The 25,356-nt window shown below is 40.8% G+C and overlaps 1 protein-coding gene across 1 annotated transcript in view; it reads left to right on the forward strand.

Moving 5' to 3' along the window:
* Positions 1–506: 506 nt before the first annotated feature.
* LOC145998696 (uncharacterized) overlaps positions 507–25,356 on the forward strand; it is a 149,989-nt gene continuing 125,139 nt past the window's right edge. The window contains exon 1 of the mRNA XM_083135174.1: positions 507–687. The gene's annotated coding sequence lies outside the window, so the exon portion shown is untranslated. The remainder of the gene's footprint in view (positions 688–25,356) is intronic.

A 25,356-nucleotide genomic window follows, 5' to 3' on the forward strand; every position in this document is an offset into this window, starting at 1 on the left:
ACTGCCAGAGAAACTTGGAGAAGGAAAAAGCAGGCCGAAGACGGAACCATTACTTTACATTTCGCAACAAATGATTGCTACAGGTGCAAAACGAGGTTCTGCTGAAACAAGGAAGTGCCGCTTCAAACAGGCAGGCACATAATCCCCGAGGAGAGCTGCGCGGCTGCGAAAGGCTGCCCGGCTTGGTAGTAAGGAGAGAATAAAACACAATGGATGCATTATCACAGAGTTCCTCCCCCTCGGAGCAGCCCAATTCAGACACCCTGTGTCTGCGTACGAGTCGGGCCTCTTTGGATGACGTCATCAGCAGGAGAGAAGAACCGATTCGTCCGTAAGACACGTAAAAACTCCAAGGGAAGGGGGTGCGTGTCGTGCGACGGCAAGACCGAACGGACACATCGGTCCAGGTCAGTGGCCATAAGTAAAAACAAGTTGTTCTGCCCTCCGTGCTATGACGTCGCATGGGGGAGTGTAGACGCGGCAACGTCGCAGCATGATCCATACCGGGCGAAGGAGTTGCCAAATGAAGTGAAGGAGCCGAGAGCTCTGTTGCGCCAGTAAGCCTCGTTCGATCGGAGACAATTCATTCAAGGTGCGCGAGTGAGGATCCAGTGTGCTCTGCCGACATGTGGTGAACGTTGTGTTGTTAGTTGGACGTCACCTCGCTTCTGTTAGCGGCGCTCGCAGGTAAGACGTAGATCAGATGTAAGAATCGCTTTGAGGATGCAGACTTTCACCGCCGATGACTTCCTAGGTTACGATCGCCGACCAGAGATTTGGGATGCTGCGCCCACTTCCTGAGTAGGCCACTTCCGTGCGCGCCTAATGGGGGGAGGGGAGGGGGGCCCCCTTGATAAACCCTTCTCCAAGTACACTCCAAGGGCTAATCTGCAGGAGGCAAGCCCTACAAGACGTTGAAAGTACGTGTACTTCGCACCATCTGCATGTTGACCCGCGTCACAACTTTCGCGTTTGATGTTTACATTATATTATGATTGATTGATTGATTTTTATATTATGGATACTTCAGCACATAGGCTACTTTTTTTTAAAAAAACTAATTCATTCATTCACTACTAAAGAAGAACTAAAATTACACTATCTGTGAGGACGAAACTATCCTTACTTAGTTTAATAGCTGAGGCTGTAAGGGAGCATTCAGCACACACAAGGACAAACACAGGATAACATGCACACAGTCCTGCAGATGATTATCCTGGCCGTAGGCCCAAGAGACTCGTTGGTCTGCAAGAAGGAGTTATCGATGTGTACTACGTGGAAGTGAGGTTAAGTTAGGTTATTTCTTAACAGTATCTATTCTGAAAATTTGACCTGGTTTACTGCAACAATTCTTATTCAGTGTATTAATTAAATGTAATAGAAATAAAACTCCAATGTAGGCATGCAAGTAAAAGTCCGACAAGTTCAAATTTTCCGGCTGTTTCTATGCATATGACAAAAGTTGGTTTGCCGGCGGTAAAACAGATAACATACACCACTGGGTCTTAAGGTAAAGGCGGGTCCCCCTTGACCAGTAAGTCTCCCAGAAGACAAGAAAAAATAAGGAAATATATGCACATTTTGTCCAAATGTACATTTTTGGTATTTAGGCGTGTATTAAATGTAGCTGCCCACCCCCTCTGGGGCATTCTCTTCTCCAGCATCAGCACGACTCCTTTCTTTTAAAAAAAGTCGACCTCCCGGGTTCGAATCCTGGCGTGGACATGGGTGTTCTTTGTGATTGTCCCTCCTTCAATTTCATTATACCATCCTCGTCGTCGCGATTGGCCAAGAGTTTCAGAAAAGCGAAGTAAACCAAATCATTCAGCCATTCCTCAAAAAAGAAAACGCAGAAAAGTGGACGAGAAAAGGGAGCGGTGAGTTGTTTCCGCACTCGTTTATGGGTCTTCCTTATCGGACACCGTTGTCTCCTGACATCATGATAAATGATCTCGTTGTTAGATTTACAGCTCTTAGAATAAATAATGCATTTTTGTCAAGCACCGAAAAACTGTAGTGTATTTACGGTAAGAGAACTAGCAGAGCTACCCTACGAAGGCATTTCACGTTGACGACGGTGTTCAATACCGTGTGCGACAAGGGAGACCCCTCGTTTATCTTGGCCTCCAATAAAGGGGAAAATTGAAATGCTATTACGTATGGATAATGTCTGAATTGTGCTAACCATATTTGGATATCAACATTCAATTGTTTGTAAAGTTATTTATGTATAAAAATGTAAGTTCAGACAACCTGGAAATTGGTCAGTAAAATCGTTGTTATTATGAATCTTTTCTTGATGATATTTATTCTGTGATAAACCTAGGTGTGTGCAAAAGTTAACCTCTTTCCTTCATACACGACAGCTATGTAATGCAAAAGCTTTAACAAAATATTTCGAAAATCGTTTTTAACCCCATCCATATGATTTTTCACTCCTTCCTTTTTAATGTGGTAAAACCTCATTCAACCTTGAACATATTCCCTTGACATTTCATGTTCTGGAAGAAGTACGCAATTCCATAGCGCCTCGCAATATGCATCTGCGCGTAATTTAGTCCGGAGAACTGAAATTTCTGGAATATCCTGGGTAAGTTCAGGGCCACTTGCAGATCATATCCCAGCACGTTTTGCGTACTCATAGTTTTTGTTCGGTTGATTGAATTAGGTTTTTTAATGTCGCTTTTATTTCACTTGTGTCTAATCGCGACGATGAGGACGAGTGATAATAGGATGAAATTGATGAAGGGACACTTACAAAGAACACCCATGCCAAAATCGGGATTCGAACCCGGAACCCCTGCCGTCGTGGCGCGCTGTGCTGACCACCATGGAGGTCGGTTTGTTTTGTTCGGGCAAAGTGCACTAGCTTGTCCAGATGTAATAGTTTTTGTCAGGGTGGATATATAAAAACAATGAAAAGTGTATCCATGTTCATGAAATTCGCTGTTTATATGATGCTACAATTCGCGATAAAAGTCAGATGATATTCATGAACCGTGATTTGCTTTTTGTTTTGTTTGATTCGAGATTAGGCCTAAGTGAATCACTTGGTAACTGATCTGTATACTTTGAAGCGTAACATTTACCTCGCAGGACAAACAAGTTGCGAATAGAGGCTTGTTTACCTGACCTTATGTGGTGGCAAACGTGAATCGCATTTTAATACAGTGGTGCCGGAAGCGAAGATTTAACCTGCTTTTCGAATGAAATGCATTCATTGGTTGTTGCATTGTACTGCAGCTGCTGTAGCCAGTAATGAATGTTGCAGAAAACACAGTTTTCAGGGCCTCTCCGATGGCGTAGATCTAATCACTAAGCTTAGTATATTTGCATTATACGAAAAAAACCAACACTCGTACACAAAAAGAGCTATCAAACTACTCTCCGGCCGTCGTACCAACCGGTGTCCATTCAGAACGGTTATTTTGACAAAATCCTGTTTCCCTGCTGACTTTCGGGGAGGAGGGATTTTGTTGTTGCCGCTTCTTGACCAAGAAATAGGCCTAATGGACTGGTTAAGCGGTGACGTCACCAGAGCCAGTGTTCCGGATGTATGTTTCCAAACAAACCTTCAATCCACGTGCTCCTATCCTTTCGCATTGAAAACGTATCGGAGAGAGAGAGCTTTTGTTACAGTGACAGCTGTTAGCAAGCGAAATAGTGAGATGTGTCGCACATCAGTACAAAGATTAGATTCTGGTGAATACATAGATATTTTAACAATTGCTTAATGATAAACAATGTAAGTGACACTTTACCTTTGGTTTTTGACAAATCTATTATTCTTCCGTTGCTCAACCAAAATCCCTACTTTTGTGTTTCGCAAAAAAAACTTCAATATTCGAGCGGTTTTAGCGTAGTAATTAAAAAAAATAATTAAATTTACATAATTTATTAAATTAGGCTTCCAAGCGTTGGTCGCTGTGTTGTTGCGTATCAGTGGATCGAATCGAGTGTTCAGTCTCGATTAGCCTATTTGAACATAACTTTGACATTAACTTTACGTCATTGCATGATCTACGGTACCTCTCGCACGATCAATTCCAAAATTGTATTTTACCGTTATTTTACCTTACGTGAAAAATCGGTGAATTTTCTATTTTAGCATATGATTTCCTACATTGCTGAAGATACCTTTATTCTGGCTTTTTAATTCCCTTTATTTTTGTCTACCTGATTTGGCCATCAATTTATTTTCGTTAAGAGTATCGAAATGATATTAGCGAATTCTAAAAAGAATCAACTTACTTTTATATACTTGATGTGTTGAATAATAACCTGAGAGCAGATGTTCGTTCATGTATGGTTCCCTAAACACCCGGGTACCCTCCTAGGGGGCACCTCATTGCTCCGAACAGCATCCATCAACTCTCTCTATGTGGTTTTTGGAAGATGGCGCTGTGATAGTTTGTTCAGTTTATTATCAATTTTGAAAATATTTGCCCGTTACGAAGATGCTGACTCACCCTGTATATTCTTCAAGTTCTAAATCTTTGGATAACGCGTGGTCGAATGCCATCGTCAGTGTTATCTGGTTTTCTAAACCGATGCCTCTCCCAAATTGTTGTCACGATAGGGGTCCAACACTGCTTCTTTTTAAGCTGAGTATCGAACCTTTGACGGCTCGCACGACAGGCGAAAGTGTTTACTGCTACGTGGTATCACAATATGGCTGAGCCCATATTCTGCGTTCCACCGTTAACTTCGGCGAAGTGTTTTCTTGTGATTTATCTGCACTTGCAAGATCTATACTCCGAGGAATCTCTTGAGCGACCGATCGATAACAAGTCTCTGAGCAAGTAGTGAGTCGAAAATACTCGACCAATGAACAGACGAGAGAGAACGGGATTACGCGGAAGGGGAAAGCTTTTGCAGCAGCGCGTACTGCTTCGCTCCGCCCATTCGCTTGCCGTTACGCGCGACCTTGCTCCATAGGTTCCCGGCATATACAGTATGCGCCAAACTATACAGTACTGAAATGAGAAGATGAACAAAAGTATAAGACATGTTACAATATAGTGACTGGTCTATATGCAACCCAAATAACAATCGTGCCATTAAGAAATAACGTAAGAAAATTGAGTATTTTTTTTTTTAGGAAACACGTGAAAAATTGAAGCCTTCGTAACCAGGGACGGCGCTACAGGGGGGCTAGGGGGCTGAAGTCACCCCAAACTAGGTCTCAGCCCTCCCTGTAGCCCCCTAGATTTTTGTAACACGGTAGGCGCATTACGACTGAAACTTTATAAAGTAAAGTTTACAATTTCCACTATAAAACTTCCATTGTTCAATACATTTTTTGTTCGGTTAGATCGCAATTACTTTATTACGATGTGTTCTAAAATCAAGGGGCCACTGATAATTTGATACTAAGTAATTGACCAATCATGAGTCGCCAACCTTGCTACGGAGTCTGCTGCCTGCCTGGTAGGTGGACGTATTCAGTGGCTGTGAAATTGTTCTTTGATTGTTGATGGTATATACAGCTAACTGTATATATAGTATTTTACTTTTTGCTAATTTGCGAAGATGGGGATGAGTTGAAATTGATGAATGGACACTCACAAACATCCATGTCCAGGCCGGGATTCGAACCTGGGACCCCTGGCATCGTAGCACGATGTGCTAACCACTGCACCACGGGGCCGGCTCCTCTGTAAATCCTATCACTATATTTCGGTATAGGTCTAACAGGTGTGAAAAATGATTTTTTATAACTAGGGCAACGTTCAATATCGGTTTGAAAGTTTCTCATTGGATTTGATTGAATGTTTGAATGATTTAACTTATTTTACTTCGCGTTTTGTGCCTCTTGGCTAATTTGCGAAGATGGGGATGAGTGATGAAATGATGAAAGTGATGAATGGACATTCACAAACAACCAAGCTCGAGCGGGATTCGAACCCGGTACCCTTGGCGTCACAGCGCGATGTGCTAAACACTCCGACAGTTTATCATTGGTCATTGGAGTACTGACAATTGAGTGTGAGCGAAGTTCTCTTATTGGTCTCAATATTATATCTATTCTTAACTAACTCTGCAGCATTCTTAAACCCGAAGGTTTATGACTCCAGCAACACAAGCCTTTCTATCCTTATCGCTGCAAATATTCGAGAATGAGAAATACGAAGTTGAAGAATCAAAGAGTACACAAACTACCTAATTCCTAAATGCTATGCATTGGAAAGATTAAATTTGGGCTCCCAGCCCCTATAGTCTTAGCAATAAAATTGCTGCGTCGATATCAAGGGGTCCTAGGTACGATCCCTGGTGGAGGTAACATTTCATTAAGTAGTTCGGATTCCACTGTAAACTGTAGGCCCAGTCCCGATTAACCTATCTGTGCATAAAGTGGACTTCAAAAATAATTCAGTTCCACTAGAAGCAGTAGCTTTCGTCCTGACTAGCCATGTGCATATAATGAACCTTAATACAAATCTAATCAAGTAATCATTGCAATAAGGTGCGAAGATCAGCACGCTTGGGCAACTTTATTACTCGCAGTCCTGTTAAATAATTATATTTTTTAAGGTTAGAAAACAATTTTTGCAGAACCCCTATAGTTGCCAAACTTGATTCCCTGCAGAATAATCAATCTTTGAAACACATCTAGCATGCAACATAGCATCTCAGTGTTTGACTGAAATATGTCACTGGTAAAATTACACACAAGTAAACTATTACGTTATAGCCGATATTAGTTAGCTCCCCGAGAATTTGACTTCGAAATCTGTAGCCCCCCCCCCCACTTATTTTAGGCTGGCGCCGTCACTGTTCGTAACATAGGCGCTTTTAGCGCTTACGTGGTGAAAACTGAACGCAGAATGGTATTGTTTGTTACTGTGACAGCAGTTAGGAAACAAATACTGATTTCTATCGTATATCAGTGTAAAGACTAACTATATCGACGTTCCTGTAGTAAATTATTAACATGTTTCTTGAAAAACTATCCGATTTTCTTACGTTATTTCTTCACTAACCCCTTATCCGTGAGGAAAGAGTAAAATATCCAGGTATTCTCCAGAATCTAGTCTTTACATTGATTATGATGCACACGATCTTTCTGTTTCTTAACTGCTGTCACTGTAATAAAAGTTGCGCCTTCGCGATCCGTTTGCTATGCCGAAGCATAGGGGCTTCGCCACGTGGAAGTTTGTTTGGAAACATGCATCCGGGACACTGGCTCTGGTGACGTCACGCTTAGCCAGTCCATTGGTTGTTTGGGCGCGAGTTTCTTCGTAGGTAAAGGAGGCAACAGAGGGTCACTGCCATAAAGGCGGTCTCCGCGCCGGATCCTAGGCCGTCCCTATAATAGTAAAACCGAAAACTTGGAGAAGTTCAAATGGAATAATCATTTAACCCACCTACTTGTGAACACTTTAATACATGTAAAATATTAGCTCTATGCCATGGTCTCGGTGGGGTGGGTCAGTTGCAGAATGGTGTCCTTCTTTAATCCACAAGGCTGCATACTTCTCGGCAGGCGAAATCTCTGATGGCAGGACCATTAGGGAGAATTCACACCGAAGAAACACGCGACACTTGTCCTTGGAAGCCCACACTCAGTAATCAATGCAACCTTTCGAACCGGAGAGACACGGTAAGATGCACGTGTCGCGTGTCGCTCGGACTGTGGCGTTTTCTCAAAACCGTGCAGCGTGTCGCTTCAGTGTGTATATTATTTCAAACTTTTCTGGTTTGGTTTGAGTTGCTGTTTTAAGTCCACTTTATGCACAGTGAGGCTAATCGGGACTGGACCTACAGTTTAAAGTGGGATCCGAACCACTCGTGCCTCCACCGGGTATCGAACCTAGGACCCCTCGATTACAAGGCAATGACGCTACCACTGCGCCATGGTGGAGGCCCAATTCTAACTTTTCTGATGCACAACATGCCTCTCCCAAGTTTCAATAACTTGCACAAATTTTACAACGCAATTTACATGTAACAATGTCTCTTGTTACGTTTTTTTTTTTACGGGTGACTATATTATATATTATATCGGTACCATCATGCAAACTGAGCAAATAAACCAGTGTCGCTTGCAGCGTGTCGCGTGCATCTTGTCTCTTCGGTGTGAAGCTCTTGTGTCGCGTGTCTCTTCGGTGTGAAGCTCTTGTGTCGCGTGTCTCTTCGGTGTGAATTCTCCCTTAATGGACACGAATGAATTTTCAGTTCCGTTTCTTACATAGTTATGAATGGTATGAAATGCTTTCAATTCCATTTTCTTTGACAGGGGATCAAGAATTCCCAACAGCAAAACCCAGGAAAAAGCCTTGCGGGTAAGCCATCGGCACGCTATTTTCATAAAAAAAAACTCCTCTTCTTAAAAGTTAACCTGATCCCCCTTTTGGAAACGCTTCCTCGGGATGAACTTTTTCAAACAACGGCATCCCTGCCAAGTATAAAAATAATTTTCTTTTACCGGGGATAAAATTGTTTGTAGGAAGGAACCTTCCCCCCCTTACTCGGTTATTTCGCACACTGGTTCTTGATTCTAATGTCGTAGCCTTGTAATCAAGGGGTCCCGGGTTCGATACCCTGCGGAGGATAAAGTGGACTTGAAACAGAAACTCAAAAATATGAATGAATTAGTCTAAAATAAGGCTGTCTACCTTTTGTATTTTTTAATCGGTAATCGCGGCGGTGAGAATAAATATTGGATTGAAATTGTGTCTTGATCACTGCAAGAATATGCTTCTTGAATAACGTGTTGAAAGAAATGACACAAATACAGTATAAAAGTGTTAATAGATGAGGCAGTATTAATGTATCAATACGTTCTAACCAGTGGCGGCTATTGGGTTCCAAAAGTAGGGGGGCAAGGTACCAAAACGAGGGGTGGGGGTCAAGAACAGTTTACTTTACCTTGTTGGATAAGGTTGAGCATAGTGTGGGGGCAAAAGTGGCAAAAAGTGGGGGGCAACAGCCTCCCCAAGCCCCTCCTAATCGCCGCCACTGTTTCTATCGTTGAAATTTTCATGTGTAGTTGGAGAAAAAGGTGTGTGCCGTTTGTTTTTGAAGGCAGTATTGGCTTGGTTGTTTGTCCAAGAAAAGGTGGCTGCTTTAATTTCTCGAATTGTGACCGCGCTAGTAACGCACGAGCAGTGGCGTGCCCAAAGAGAGTTGGTGGGAGTCATAACCCCCTCTGGTTCAGTATTCCTAAAAAATAGAACGTCAAAGGGAGGAAAAGGTAGCAAAATGTGGACTGACTACTAAAGCAAGTATACCTAACCCCCTTTTCGAAAATCTTGTGCACGCCAATGCGCACGAGCTTATGTGAGCAACTTAGGTTAGGTAAAATCTGTGACAGCAGACAGCATCCAGACTTCGTGGCCCAGGGAGAAAGCGATCAGGTTTCCGAAGAAGTTGTCCTTATTCCACTCGGCTGGAGGTTTGGCACTGACTTTTGACTTTATCCTTGTGGCTTGCACGGCATGACTCATCCCGCCCGAGGACTGTTCCTACTGCGTGACTCTTGTTGATCATTTAGGCAGAAGAATGCGCTTTAGAATAGGTACGATTCGAAACACACAACCAGGCCAACGATCTGCCTGCACTTTAGAAAGTAAAGGAAGGCCTATACAGAGAGGGGATTCTGAAAGAGGCATTGTTTTTGACAGCTGAAGAACATCGTCCGATGATTGTAGGTGTGCCAGAACAGCACGTTTTCAAGTTGGAGCGAGAAGCCTGTGTCAATTGCAGCACCACAACGGTAAATATGCATTTACTATGACTGATTTTTTTTTTCTGTTCACAGTCGTAAGTAAGAAGTGTGCACGAATTATGATTCCAACTTTTCAACACTTCCTTAGTTCACATTAGATTCGCAACAGACGAGAACATTCCGAAAATTCCGTTTCCTCTATTCGGGAAAATGTCCTTTACCACGCATCACGTTATGCAGACGACTGGAAACAAATCCTGTACCTCAGATCCAATGCCGGGTCTCACTTGTCGCACACCGTAATGAGCACCTTCGTCTAATGACGTCACAATAAATATTCACGTTATTAGCCATGTTAGATTTAGGACTCTTAGCATAGACAATACCTCTTTGGTGAAGCCCCGTAAATTTGCAGTGTATTTATCGTGTATCTTATCCTAAGATCCCTGCACCTAACTTGCATGAACTAAAAATAAAATAATAATAATCTGCTCTGACGTCAGTAGACGAGGAGCTCAATACGCTGTGCTACAAGTGAGACCCTCCAAGACCAATAGTGAATGACAGCGACACTAGCGCCACGGTGATAATTTGAATCAGAACAGAAGCGTTTATTTTTCTTATTTTGCGTCGTTTTTCTGCCTATCAGCTAATTGCGACGAAGAGAATGAAATTACCGAAATTACAATCAACCAATCCAAGACTCAAATCCGAAACTTTCGGTGGCAAGATAAAAGATAACCGTGTGGAAAGAGAGTATTGGTCCTTAAAGAACCTACTTAATAATACCTGAGCAGTTTTTGGTGGGAATATGAAATAGACCCTGTTGCTAAGCGGCTTCACTGGGAAGGAAGAACACAGTCTTTCAAATGCCTGCGACTGGTGACGCCTTTAGAACTCGACCCTCCTCCATTCATGTCGCTCTGTTCTCACCTTTTGCAAAAACCGAAGTCGTTGGAGCAGCAGCCAACCATTCAGCGCCCTTGCACCTTCCTCCAAGGACAAGGGATGTTTTGTGGCAGTCATGCTTCACAGAGCAGGAAGTCCTAGGCCAAAAAAAAACCAAGAAGGAAGAAATGTGTGCACCCCTCGTCGTGTTCTTGGAAAGCTGATTCCGAGAGAGACTACTTCCACGATTTATTTTGTAAAGATGTTATTGTTACACATAACTTCAGGAGTAACGTAACACAAGTATCTCGGCACTTTTTCGGTGCTTTCGCTACATTTTCAGTACTTGCGTTATCTTAATAAACTCAGAAGTGGCGAATTTATTTGCCAGGACGAAACATGCTTCTTTGTGTTGTTATAAACTTGTGCATCCTAAACGGGGGAGAAGTCAAAGGTGCGCCAGAGTCACCTGAAATCAGGATAACCTGCTAACCCACTCCGCCAAAATACAATAGGGAAATTTCGCGAAAATAAAATGAAAGTATATAATGAAAAATGTGATAATTTTGAAACTGGAATTTTAGCACTGTGTTCAGTTAGGGTTCATCGGTGTAACAGAGTAGGAAGGTAAGAATTCAACTCAAGAGAGATCAGTTACAAATGTGTATAATTCACAAATAAATCTACAGAACAGGAATACACAACTTACATAATGCAATGGATTATGCATGCTAATTTATCTTGGACGATGATACAGATTATCGGTGAACACGTGAAATGTGACAAACGACTAACGATAATTTATAAAAATCAGGTCTGGCGCATAGCGATGACAGTTCATGTCTGACGCACAGCATTAGTCGGTATACGACGCACTGCATCTATGTCACGAGCCGGCCTAAACGTAACAGCAACGTTGTCCATTCATAGTAACGCCCTTCTTTTGTTATTGTATATCTACTTTACATGGACATTCTATTTCAAAATCTATTTTTTCCCAATTCATGACATAATGTGTGGAAGAGCATGAGAAAACTCATTTGAATGAGTGGTTTGGTCAGGCAATTGTGTTTGGTAGGCACAGACGGGTCAGTAGCGAAGCGTAGTCTTACGAAGGAGGCAAGCGATGTTTCAGTGCAACAAAACATGTAGTACTACAATGGCATGCCGAAGGGGGAAGGTATTCAAGGTTTATAGCCTCATTGGCCCGTTCGCTGGATATACTTTCAAAATTCCAGGTAACGTTATCCATATGGTAGTAAACCAGGCGCGGTTGGCCTTATAGCGCACAGGATCAGTGAACCCCCAGTAATATACGGCATTTACCTCGAGAATGGACAAAAAACAATGTCTTTACCTTTTGACAATTTTTCGCTAAAATTTCTCCACAAGAAGTCATGTATTTGTGTCCGTAACACGGCAAATTCTTTTGCTGAGAAAGAGAAACCGCGAGTCGGCCGCCCTCGTGCAGACCCTCAGCTGAACCCCCAGGCAGAAGCTCGGGGTAGCTATATGGACAAAATATATGGCAAAGGATACTGAGGAACCTCGATCTTCAACCAACGGTCATGCGCAGTTCGTGCTCTCTCAGAAGCTGCAGCAGAAGCCAGAAGGCACCGTCCTCGCTGCGAGTTCCTCCCTTCCAGTGTTGCCCTGTGAGGTTCAAGTTTGAAGCGCATTCGTTACATATTCAATCTTCTCTGTTGAATCATTTTTGTACCGAACTTCTTGGCATAATTGCAAAATTGTGGCAGAGAAGGATGAGTAGAAATGAATGAAAGCTGGAATTAGACACGATGAATTAAAATAAAAGAAATACATTACTAAAATAACTCGTGCATGCATTCAGACTTTTTCCTTAAAGATGGAAACACTTCGGATATGTGAAAGTAAAAGAATGGCGCGATCTTAGACAAGAAAGGAAGACGTGACAAACCCTGTCGGTGTCAATGTTTCAAGTTTGTAAGTTTTCGAAGTTCTTGGATAGTTGTTGCAAAATATTGATGCTCCAAAGGATGTTACGTCATTTGATGCAGTGTAGGTGTTGCTGTCTGCGCAGGTAAGAAATGACCGCTAAAATGCATTCCATTAACGGAAACATACCCTCTCGTCTGTTGAAAGAAAATTAGAGATAAAGCGTGAGCTGGTCGACCAACTCCAAATTTGAAGATAAAAAAAAGAAGCTGTAATATTCCAATGAAAGGTTCTCAGGTTTCTAGTACGCATATGCCATTGGTTGCCATTTCCCTTTAATAATTGTAGGACCATTGTGATTAGTCGTTTTATAATTGCAGGCATGGACGTCCGGAAGGGGAAAAGGGGCCACACCCGCCTGGAAAATTAATGTCAACCTAAAACTATTTATTACACACATATAATTTCATTTCAGTCACAGTAATTTATGTTGATTATTATAAAGACGTTGCAGGGACTGAAGGAGTGTTTTTTTGAGAGAACAGTACTATTACAAGGAAAAATGTGCCTCGTTTGTCCCCCCTAGAAAAAAATGATCTTGCTTCCCATCCCTGGAACAAATCCTGAGGACGTCCATGATGCCCATAAATCCCGAAATTTCTTTCATAGATGCACAATTTATTGTACTTAGTTTTAGTCCTAAATTTATACGCACACCTCTACTATGAAACCTCATTCTATGAAAAAATTATGTACCAATCTTTTAAGCCCCCCCCCCTCCCTTTGTTTCCTGAAGAATGTCTATTTGCGGAAAATGAATATGTGTCATATGACTTCGGTGAACCCCCAGGAAAATAATGCACGAGCCGCGCCTGTAGTAAACGCCTTACATTGCGAACTTTACTCATACGACTAAATGTGTATGGAATTTCTTTTTATTTATTAGTACCCTCTTTAAACTGTAGGTCCAGTCCGATTACCCTTATTGTGCATATAGTGGACTTTAAAACACGAACTCAACAACAACAATAAAACTTAAAACATGTTATTCTGTTCATAATGTGCACAATGTATACGATTTAATTGTGTGCTGTGTACAAATATCAGTAGATAGTTCTTTTTCAGATATCTTTATTTTCACCCCAAGTTCTATTCAAAAGCCGTCAATTTTTTAATGTAGTTGTAAAATTTGAAAAACAGCTCACTTGAATGACTGTGTAAGTAATTTGGCAGTTGCAAACACTGGAATAAAAAAAAAACGCTTCTGAAATTTGAGCTGGACCAAGCTGGACGCAGGGTGTAGACCAAGGTCCTTCGAATCTTCCTTCCCTCCCTGGGAAAACTCTTCACGTGGGTGCACTTTCCACTTCCTGGAAACACAAACGCTCGGCTCACCCTTTGCCATCTCGCCCCAACTCCCAATGTCAATTTTTTACGCGTTTTACATTTCGCGAAGTCTAAAATAATTTGTAATATAATATGATATATATGGAATTTAGAACAGTGATAATAACTTCTTTTAGTTATTTTATTATATTCGCGATCTTGTTTACGTGTTCATGAAGACAAATATTCGTTACTAGTTTTTGCTGCCAATGTATATACATCTGTTGAGCTGTGCTATGTACAGAAAAGCTCAGGAAGCAGAGCATTTTGTAGAAGCGTTGTGGACGGGTTCCACCCGAATTTCAAGCTTCGCCATGTGACTCCTTCGGGTGCGTTATTCTCCCGAAGAGCGGCCGCAAGCATTGAGGCTGGTGCTTGCTACAGAGCTGCTGAGGGAGTTTGCGGCCGTAATTTTTCGCGAAATCGAGTGCGATGGAAACTAAATACGGTTAAAACATTAAGTACATTAAATGATATTCGAATAGCGCAAGCAGTGATTGCATTGCATTGCTTGTACACTATATATCTTCGCCTCTGACACGCAAGGAATATAGTCTGACACGGGTAGATGAAATACAGTATCTTCAGGTATTCTGTGCTTCGGTAGCCAATGACTGCGGGGACTCTTTTTTCACTCTCTCACACACACATTATTTCCTCGTCATTCCTTCCATTCCCTCTCTGTTTCTATAATTTCTTCTATTTCATGCATTCTTTCTCTCTCCCAGGATCTCCCTTTCCCCCTCTCTCTCTCTATCTCTCTGTGTTTAGGGGGCTCGAGCCATCCCCGAAAGTTTTCGCTTTACACTAGATAAAATAAGGTTTTTGGTTTCTTGTGGTGTGGAATAAAATAATGTGACGATAATTTAAGGAGAGAAATAATTATCGCGCCAAGACGGAGAATGTTCTGTAACTCTGTTATTGATAATAGCACGTATCCAAGGTGGGGTACAGGGGGTTTGACTCCCCTCCAAGTTTTTTTTTTCAGTTTGCACTAGATATAATTAGATTTTTGGCTTCTTGAATAATGTGACAATAATTTAAGGAGAGAAATAATTATCGAGGCAAGACAGAGAATGTTCTATAACAGTGTTATTGTTAATAGCACGTATCCAAGGCGGGGATCAGAGGGGCTCGAGCACCCCTTCAGGAATTTTTTCTCTTTACGCTAGATAAAATTAGGGTTTTCGCTTCTTGAATAATGTGATGATAATTTGAGAGAAATAATTATCGAGACAAGACGGAGAATGTTCTATAACCTTGTTTTTGTTACTATCATGTATCCAAGGTGGAGATCGGGGGCTGGAGGCCCCCTCAGGAAATTTTTCACTTTACGCTACATAAAATAAGGTTCTCGTCTTCTTGAATAATGTGACGATTATTCAAGGAGAGAAATAATTATCAAGACAAGACGAAGAATGTTCTATAACCCTGTTGTTGATAATATGGCACGTAAACTTTACTTGCGTTTTCGGTGTTGTCGCAGCGAACTTGAGCACTACGTAAAGACTCGTCAGCATTTGGAAGCTGCATAACAAAGGTAGCGACACAAGTAGGACTATTCGTTGTAATTTCTAATCTCTGGAAAGCGCGAGAGGGAATATTCTTGAATAAGAGAAGGAGTCAAACTACTGGCAATATTAACGAAAAGTTTTATTTGCGGAATGTTCTATTATTTAATAAGGATATAAATACGTGGATTAAATTTCCCGGTTGATCTGTACAAAGAATCGGTTAATGAGACTTCAGAGGTAAGTGTGACAGTTCATACAGTCGATTAGTGATCAGTCAGTGCTCATTGGTTGCTTTATAAGATCTATTGATTCGAAATGAAAAGGACTAAATACCGTAAAGTAACGAAGTCTACTACTACTTCCAATTCAGGTCCAAAGCTGAAGAATTTGACGACAGCGGAACTTCCGGAGCCTCAGTGTTGTGTTAGTTCAGGTCAAGGGCCAAAGAGATCGAAGATATATATCTCTCTAAAGTGAATATTTCAGCAGTACTGAGTATTGGAGCGGTTTATTAAAAAAAGAAATAAGCTGCACAGATCAACTGAAAATCAAATTTTTGAATAATGATTTAGTTGTGCCCAAACCAAATTTCGTGTATGCAGTCCGAGAATTCCATGGCATAAAAAATACTTTTGTTTAAGCCTACTGGATTTGACACACACACTTAACTAGAATAAAGAGAGAGCAGAAAATTTTATGAATGTCGAGAAGAGAAAGCAATACGATGTTGCATATGTAGACATTTTAGGCGGAAATTGCAGACTCTACCAGGACCCGAATCAGGGCTCTGGTATACCGTGCCATTGCTCTACCAACTGCGCCACCGAGCCACCCTTGACTTCGACTGATTTTTCGCTAAAATGCATACATAGTACATGTCCTGTTTATGTCTAATCGTAAGATGTTCCTGTATAAAGAACAAGCACAGAAAATAAAGGAGAAAGAAGAAAACTGATGGGCATTCCCACCGGTTGAGAAGACATTTTACTTCTGTAATCAACACGAGCTGCCGCATCGAGGTGACGATGACAGTGGCCTACTAAGGACGATTTCATACCGTGTCGCCTGAGGATTTCACAAGTCGAACGTAGGTTTGCGCGGCCTTTTGTGTCCTACGGTGTGAAACGTTGCTGTTGATAGGCTCATTCCAAACTACATGTATCGCGTGTCCCTTCGGTCTGAAACCTTCCTTCAAGGTCCAAGACACAAGGATGGAAAATTAGGGCTTTGTTAAGGTTAAGTGCGAAGGCAGGCGACAGCACCCTAAAGGATAATATCCAAACCTGCAGGAAGAACGCATCTTACTTAAGTCTCCAATACGAAATGATAAAAACTTCTGGCGAGTTAATTTTTAAAAAATGTGTCCGAGATAAAGAGTGGCGTGCCCAGGATTTTTGGAAGGGAAAGGGGTTATGCATACTATTTTTGGTGGTCAGTCCTCATTTCGCCATCTTTTCCTGTCTTTGGCGTTCATTTTATTATTATTATTATTATTTTTTAAGGAATGCTTGGTCAAATGGGGTTATAGCCCCACCAAACCTCACTTGGGCACGTCACCGGAGATAAATGAGTAAGCATTTGATCATATTGGAAGACGAGACATTAGATGTGTTGGGAACGGAAGGGTTTTCACTGTGCATTAACTGTTTCGCGATCCAGCTGTATTCGAGAAGACTTCCTTTGTTTCGTGCCTATACATGACAAAACTGCTGTGACACAATTTTGAACACTTGCAAGTGCTTAGGCCTGAATATGAACAATTTGGTGGGTTTCGGCTTTTGTAAGAGCCGCAAACATGGAAGAACAAGACACATTAATGGTATTCAGACTCTAGAGAGTGAGAAATATGCAAGAGCTTCTGCGTCCACTTCGCAGCCCACAGTTTGAACCTTGCGTTGTCGAGTTGATTGTCCATGTGTAACAGCTTCGTAAAAACACTCAAAGACACCATAGATGTTTTGATGCCTGATGAGAAGAAATGGACAAACACACATACTGAGATGGTTCCGGTACGCAATGATAATGCATGGAAACAGAGGTTTCGAGTGGTAAAAAATGTTCAGATTTCACGTTCTCAATAAAATGGCAGCGCTAATTGGAACCCAGTCGCCACCACTGGCCTTAAAAATACAAATGTGAGGTTCTATCTATACCCCTTAAGAGGATGGTGTTCGGCCCCTCCCCCCCGAAAGGAATTCCTGGACACGTGCCTGGTCTGTCACATATAAATGTACAACGTTGCCTTTTGTATAGCCTAAATTTACCACACTGAAATTGACTGGTTTAAAATTGAACTCGACATGAAGTTTTATGGAATTTTGGCTATGCGACATTACAAAATTAATGTAAAAAGTTATGGGCATAGAAGTACGCGTATACCAAGAATTCACCATAAAAACGTTAAATTATGCAACCCTGCATTGACATGTAAATGCATAACAATGTCATACAAAAAATTACTTTAGTAGCTTGACGCAGGCTAAAAAAGGCATTGAAAAACTTGCGCGTAAACCTGGCCTATTTACACTGTGCAAATTAAGCTTTTTACTTGTTGGGGATGCCCAGTCAGTGGCGTATTGGTGGTTTCGTTTTGGGAGGTAGTTTTTTGGGGTGTATAAATTTCTATGTATATTACCAATCAGTAAATTAAACTAACCTACATCCGTAAATCTTATGATAACATTTATGCGTAATTTAGAAACACTGTACAGTAAAACCTCGTTAATCCGGACTAATGCGGGGGATAAGTTGACCGGTTTAACGAAAGTCCGGATTAACTTAAATAACCTAAAATAACAGTAGAAAGTGCATTAAAACTCCTTTTATAGCAACAAAACACGTTTATTATGGTGTATTTAAAGGGCATAGCCCTAAATACACTATACAGTACAGTACAAAGTCTACGGGAAACAGAATTTCATCGGTGGTTGACTGCCTTTTCTTTGGGAAGTTCTCTTATTGAATTCTAGCCACATTTAAAACCTTGCATTCTGTTTTTTTTTTTTTGTATGCGTAGTCCGGCTTATCGGGGTCCGGATTTACGAGGTTTTACTGTATTTACATTCTAAGAAAACCCAAACTCATACACAAAAAGAACTATCGAACTTATAACACCGAAAGCTTGACTAAATTCATGGCGTATCATGCCGAAGGCATGACTCGAATCCGGGACCCCGGGCGCCATAGTCCGATAGCCTAAGCATTTCATAAAAAGGGCCCGAGTATTAAAGGAGCTGGAAAGAACTTCTTTCAAGCAAATGCCACCTGCGATCTTCAGCGGATGTAAAAGTCCGCTGATACGAATTCTTCCGGAATCGCAGGAAAGATACTGCAAACACAGCTGAAAGCACCGTTATTGAGAGACGCGGTCTCTCAACGGCCGAAGTTCGAATTTCGTTTAAATAGCTTGGGAGAATATTTCTTCAAACAGTCGGTATATGAAAAATATCGCGTGCACAGTCAGTGCCTCGGAATTATACAAGTTGTTGAACTAAGAAAGTTATGGCGTGAATAGTTGTTGCCTCCGACTTAAAGTCGGATTACCGGACGTTACAAAAGTAGTTACAGCGAGGAGTAGTACGCTGGTTCAGAAGAGTTCATCAGAGTTCATCTACGAACCAGCGAGTCGATCGTCACTTCGAGATCTACAGGTAACGAACGTTCCTAAAATCCTTGTCTATCATTCTCTCACACCCCTACCAGATCAGTCAATTGTAGTGTTTAAATTTAATCGTGAGTGTAGTTCTTATTTCACGGGGCTAGCCCCCTTGCTTGGTTAAGTGTAGACGTAGCTCTTCAGAGCAATACCCCCTCTTACGATACACCTCTCGCAGCAATTAACTTCGAATATCAGGCTTCACATAGCCTATCAACGATCCTTTAATACAAACAATCGGTTGTTTGTACGATAATGCCAAGTTCAAACTTAACGTCCATCTAACCTATATCTACAAGTGTCTTGTGAACACTTTCATACATGTGAAATATGTGAACATTATGAAAAATTAAGTGGAAAACAGCCTGCTGTTTACTCGATGAGGTTGGTCAGTTGCAGAATAGTGTCCTGCTTTAAACTAGAAGGATGGAAAATTTTTGAGCGTAGAAATATTTGATGACTGGATCATTAATAGTCACGAATGATTTCTGAGTTGTGTTTGTGACGTAGTTAAGAATGCTTTGAATTTCATTTTCTTCGGGGGGAGATAGAATATCCCTAGCAGGGATAAAAGTAATTTTCTTTTGCCGGGATAACATTTTGTGAGGGGGGATCCCTGACATCCCCCACGTTAATTCGCACTCTGCTTATTTACCCTTGCACTGTCACGAAGTAGTAACGACAAAGGTTATTGACTTGAGGATCGCTCTGACAGTGGTAGAGACGGAGAGTAGAGACTCAGATAGATGAGACTCTACCCTGGCCGCCTGGAAGGACAGCTCAATCACTGCGCCGCGTTATCTCACGCTGGCAGCAATTGCTCATTTCATTATTGCATTATTGTAATTCCAGGCACAGCCATTTGGAGGCAAGGTGTGTGGGCTTGTCCAAGGTGATCAACAATTGGATTCAGATTCCTCTGACCTTGTGGGCAGGATGCAAGGGAGAGCGTTTTCCACGGAGCGCAACCTTTCGTTGGATGCGTCCGTAAATCATCGGGGATCACTTGGGAAGGCGTCATTCGATGCCTCGTGATCATGAGTGTCTCGCGTCAGGTGGAAGCGCTCCAAAGGCTTTGTAAATTGATCCAACCCTTCTTCGAGAAAGGGTGAGAGGAGGTGGCGAAGAGATGTCAGTGGTTGAAGAAGATGAAATGGTATTGAAACAAGAATTGCAAAACTATGAAATTTGTGTTTGCTTAATACGAGCGGTACACGAGGCGGTGCAGTCCAATACCTAGAATTGATCTCCAGGTTCACGGGTTATCAGAGGACTTTGTAAACGAAGTCCATTTTTCAAAAGTATTAAATGAAGGTAAAATGTGGGGGGGGGGGGGGTCATTAAGGTAATATAAAGTATAAAATTTAGAAATCTACAAATACTGCCGTTTTTTGTATATCTTCTAAAACATCTCTTGAAGGTCTCGGGTTGGAATCCCGGCCTGGGCATGGATGTTTGTGAGTGTCCATTCATCAATTTCATCAAATCATCACTCATCCCCATCTTGGCAAATTAGCCAAAACTGGCACAAAAAGCGAAGTAAAATAAAGCAAATCAATCAATCAATCAACATCTCTTGAAGTGTTAATTGACTGCTACTAACATCATCCCTTACTACACACTCCATGCTACTTTTGATGATACAAATATTTATATCATACAAGAAAAAAATGGGCAATATTCAATCATAGTGCCTACCGTACAATCCACCCGACGCAATAAAACTCCCCTTCGTTCCAAAAGCTTTCGAGCTGTTCACCTGGACACTACAGGGAACAAGTCACGAAACTCCATTTCAGTTGCATCGGTGAATCGCAGCCATTGAACAAAGTTTCCTACTCTAAGCACAGAAAAAAGAAAGGTACTGTTGGCAGCGGAGAGAGAGGTTTGCTCTGAAGGATGGCAAATACGAGAAGGGAAAAGATAATACGGAAGACCGTTATGACAACAAGGAAATTATTAGGATTAGGGATTTTGCAAGCGTTGAACTACACGGGACCATAACTGCTTCAAACAGTGTGCAAAACCAGCTGAGTTTGAGAAATCGCTGAACAAGGTTACAGGACCAGAACGGGCATCTGCTTTCCGTTCTTGAGGAAATTGAATTATTTATTTATTTATTAAGAATACAACAGCCATATGTCCAATTACACTAACTATAAACTACAGCGCCTAGAATAACGTAGTGTGGAAAACGGCATGCTTCTGCGCTCTCTGGCTGGTTCCACTCGAAAATGATCCGCTAGAGGCGCTGGTGTTGACCCCGGTGCTTGATGTTCGACTGCTTATAATGGAAGTAAATGGAGTTTTCTCTGCAACGTCTGATTCTTTTACATGAAGAATTTCTATGAATGTGATAATTGCTATGATATTTGGTACAGTGGTCGCGAAGATATTAACGAACATTCTAGACAGTCGACCACGTCCTGTTATCGTCATACTTTCGTTAATAATACGGGAGAAAAAATAAGCGTGGAATGTTCTTGGCAACTAAATTTTTGTGTATGAATTAGGTTCATTATTATTATCATCATCATAATTTCTTTTAAAGATATACACACTGAAGCATTTGTATTTTTAATATTTACTGTCTCTTTTCTTCCGCTTTAAACTAATCGCGGCGATGATGATAATGATGATTGCATGAAACGACAAGGGGAACCCCACAAAACTTTCTTAGTGCCATCGACATGAGTGTAAGGCAACTTTCAAACCAATGGGACAAGCGACACGGGATGTTCACACTGTCACACTAGTGACACACACTTCCAGACTGTAAAATAGCATTCATTGCACATGAGGATCCATACAGCAAACGACACGTTCATATGGCGTATTCGCGTGCTACTTGTTACTTCGGTCGGAAAGCTCCTTAAAGGAAGGGTGCTCAGACCGAAGCGACGCGCTACAGGGGGAGTTCCCAACTAAGTGACAAGCGACATGGTGCCTTCAGTCTATTAGCAAGCGTTGCTTGCGAACAACAGATAGGCGACACGATAAACCGCACATTACAACAACAGATCTAGGCGACACGATAAGCCACACGTGTCGCTTTGTCGCTTCTGCGTCGCTCAAACTGGGACATTTCCTCAATAGCTTGCAACATGTTGCCGTGGTTTGTTGTTCGCGCATACGCGATGCAATGAGTGTCTTGCTTTAGTGAGATTGCGCACCAAAGGGACAAGGGGCACGCGACACTTATCGCTTGAGGATTTCACCAACCGAACGCTGGCCTGTGCTTCCCGTCATGCCGCTACGATGTGAAATGTTGCTCTTGATTGGCTCCTTTCCAAGCAACATGTGTCACTTCGGTATGAAAGTTGCCTTGGACAGAATGACCCGTGTCGCTTTGGTGTGAAATCCTCGTATCGTTTGTCGCGTGTCGCTTTGGTGTAAAATCTCCTTGAGGAAACGGTGCAGTCAGAGCTTTTGTCGCTGAGGTTCGAAAGGCTGCATTGATTTCCGACTGCTCGCTTTCAAGCGACATTTGTGGTTTGTCGCCTCGGTATGAAATATCTCTCAGGATACTATTTATATTCTAATAACATAGAAAAATAAACTCTAATATAATACACAGTCCAAGACCTGACGTCCGGAATCACATTGCGATGTTTCTTCTTGTGTTACGCATGCTATTTATTTATTAATTTTATTTTACTTTTCTTTCCAAATTAATGCCATTTCGTGACTGCAAATCACTCCACAATTATAACTGTTTCCATCAATTCACTTACCGCCTTTCTGGACAAACAAATCTACACAATATATTCCAAAAACTAACTAAGCCGCATTACTTTCATAACAAAATTAGCACCTGGGTCGATCGCACTGCCATCTACTTGTCATCGTCTCGGGGAACCAGTTACTTGGGTCGTTTTCCACACTACGTTATTCAAGGCGCTGTACTATAAACCAAGGTGGATTGATTTTAACCAAGATTTAGATTAGGTGTTTTTTTTAAATCACTGATTTAAATCACTTTAAAGAAATAATTTATCGAATAATGTACATAAGGATTTTGTAGAGATTTTTTAATCTCGTTATCATGTTATGGTGTTTATTAGGTTCTAAGGAAGGAAACAAAATATATGTACCGATGTGGTGAAGCTCATACGAAAGGAAATGTAATATGTAAACTGTAAACACCCTAAAATTTCTATCGATTTAAAATTCAATAATTTTTATGGGCAAAAATAGCAAACATTTTGTGTTAAAAAATATACAAAATACTATCTTAAACCGTAACTAGTGTCATTGTCATTAATCTGTAAATAACCATGGCAGCTTATATTTTGCAAGCTATCATTAAAAAATTGCCAAAATTCAAATACAAAGACTATAAACATATTTTAAGTTACAATTATATAGTATATCCAGAATGTTTTATTTTTGCTGAAAGAAAAGTTACTGAAATTTTTATAGTTTCATTAAGACGACAAAAAATTCCTTAATAGTTTCATATATACAGTAATAGTATCAGAAACAGAAAAATGTATATTTACATGTATTTTTTATTTGCTTTAATCAAACTTTTGAAATATTTTTCATAGCCGTTTACCAGAAAAAGCTATTCTATAAAAAAGATCGTATATATATGTATGGTGCAAAAAAACCATACAAGCAATTTTAAACGCGTTTTTTTTTTTAAAAAAACGATTTAAATAAAAAATCAACAAAAATCATTTTTAAAATAAAAACCCTGCTATAAACTAAAGTTTGACAATGCAATCAAGAAAGGCTGATTACAGTTCTGCAATCACAACGTGGTTTACTTACAAAAATGTTATTAGCTGTGGCATGCTACTCATGCATAATAATTATAATAAGCTTAACTGATACGATCATACAATACATACATACATACCATAATAATGATAACACAACTAAAACAAGTTCAAGGATAGAGTTCGTTAAATATTCAACACACGTATACATAAATAGTTTTTCAATTTACTACGTACGTCTACCGTGTGAAATGTATCGAGAATATTTATTTGGAATTATTTTAGGTTCATAGAAATCTGCCAATACTTTTGTTCCTAGTTACTAGATTTTTACTTACTTCTTGTATGCCGTTATTCTTTTCAACACCTGGACCTGCACATTTGCCTGTTTGAGGTTTCAGATGTTATTATTTTATTATTATTATTAAGTAAGTAATGGCAATAAGAACTTGCCAACTGTTCTCGCGCGTTTTTCCCAAACCTGACGAGGGTTGACCGCAGCTTGTAATGCAACCTCCACCACCGCTGATCATGTGACAGCGTAATGAATTCGTGGAAATATGATACGCACGAAGGACGGTAATGGATCCTCAAGTCTCTCGCAGCGAAGGAACATGATTGCGATCACGTGAGAGTAATACATAAGAACAGAGGACTGAAATGTTAAACAAATTATATCAGATGCTTTCCATTAGAATTCCAGCATTGTTAAGCGAATCGCGTCATTCTTTTCTCGAGTTGTCTTTCCAATGAAAATTCCCTTTCCTGTGTTGCTGCATAAGTACACCCATTATCCAAATCTTTAGTGCTAGTTCTGTATATACTATATATACTATATATATACACATATATAATACTATATATGTGTATGTGCGCACATATCACACATGGTGTCACGTAACATATTGCATTGTGTCTTTATTTGGTGCAGTACAAATAATACCATCATTGCAAATAGACTTTAACTAGAATTAGTACACAAACTGAACTACTAGCCTCCCCGATGGCGTAGTGGTAACATCGTCGCCTTCTAATCAGGGAATCCCGGGTTCGATACCCGGCGGGGGTACGTACATTGTGGTTCGGATCCCACTTTAAACTGTAGGTCCAGTTCCGATTAGTCTTACTGTGCATAAAGTGGACTCAAAACACAAACTCGAACCGAATTGCCAGCAATTTTGTTATATAAAGTAACATTGCGTGTGCGTTGTAATGGTTTATGGCACACCCTGTCAAATATTTTTTATTGTTTGGTGTTTAATGTCGCTTTTCGTTAATAGCGACGATGGGAATGAGTGATGATTGATTGAAATTGATAAAGGGACACTCACAAAAAACAGTCATGCCCAGGCCGGGATTTGAGCCCGACGTGTCAGGCCATTGATTGATAGAATAGTAGAAATAACAATAATAATTATTATTATTGTGGTTATGAACTAATATAAATAAACGTATTTCTTTACAAATTTATTATTATGTCCTTGGGGAGATTTTTCTACTCGATTCAACAGGAGTGAATGTGCAGCGCAACTGCTTTTCTTTTGTGTTCTTATTTTTCCTTGAGTTAGTGTACTGAAATATATAGTTATTCCATTTTCTTATTAA

Source organism: Lepisma saccharinum, chromosome 14, assembly GCF_977018435.1.
Source record: "Lepisma saccharinum chromosome 14, izLepSacc3.1, whole genome shotgun sequence".
Lineage (NCBI taxonomy): Eukaryota > Metazoa > Arthropoda > Insecta > Zygentoma > Lepismatidae > Lepisma > Lepisma saccharinum.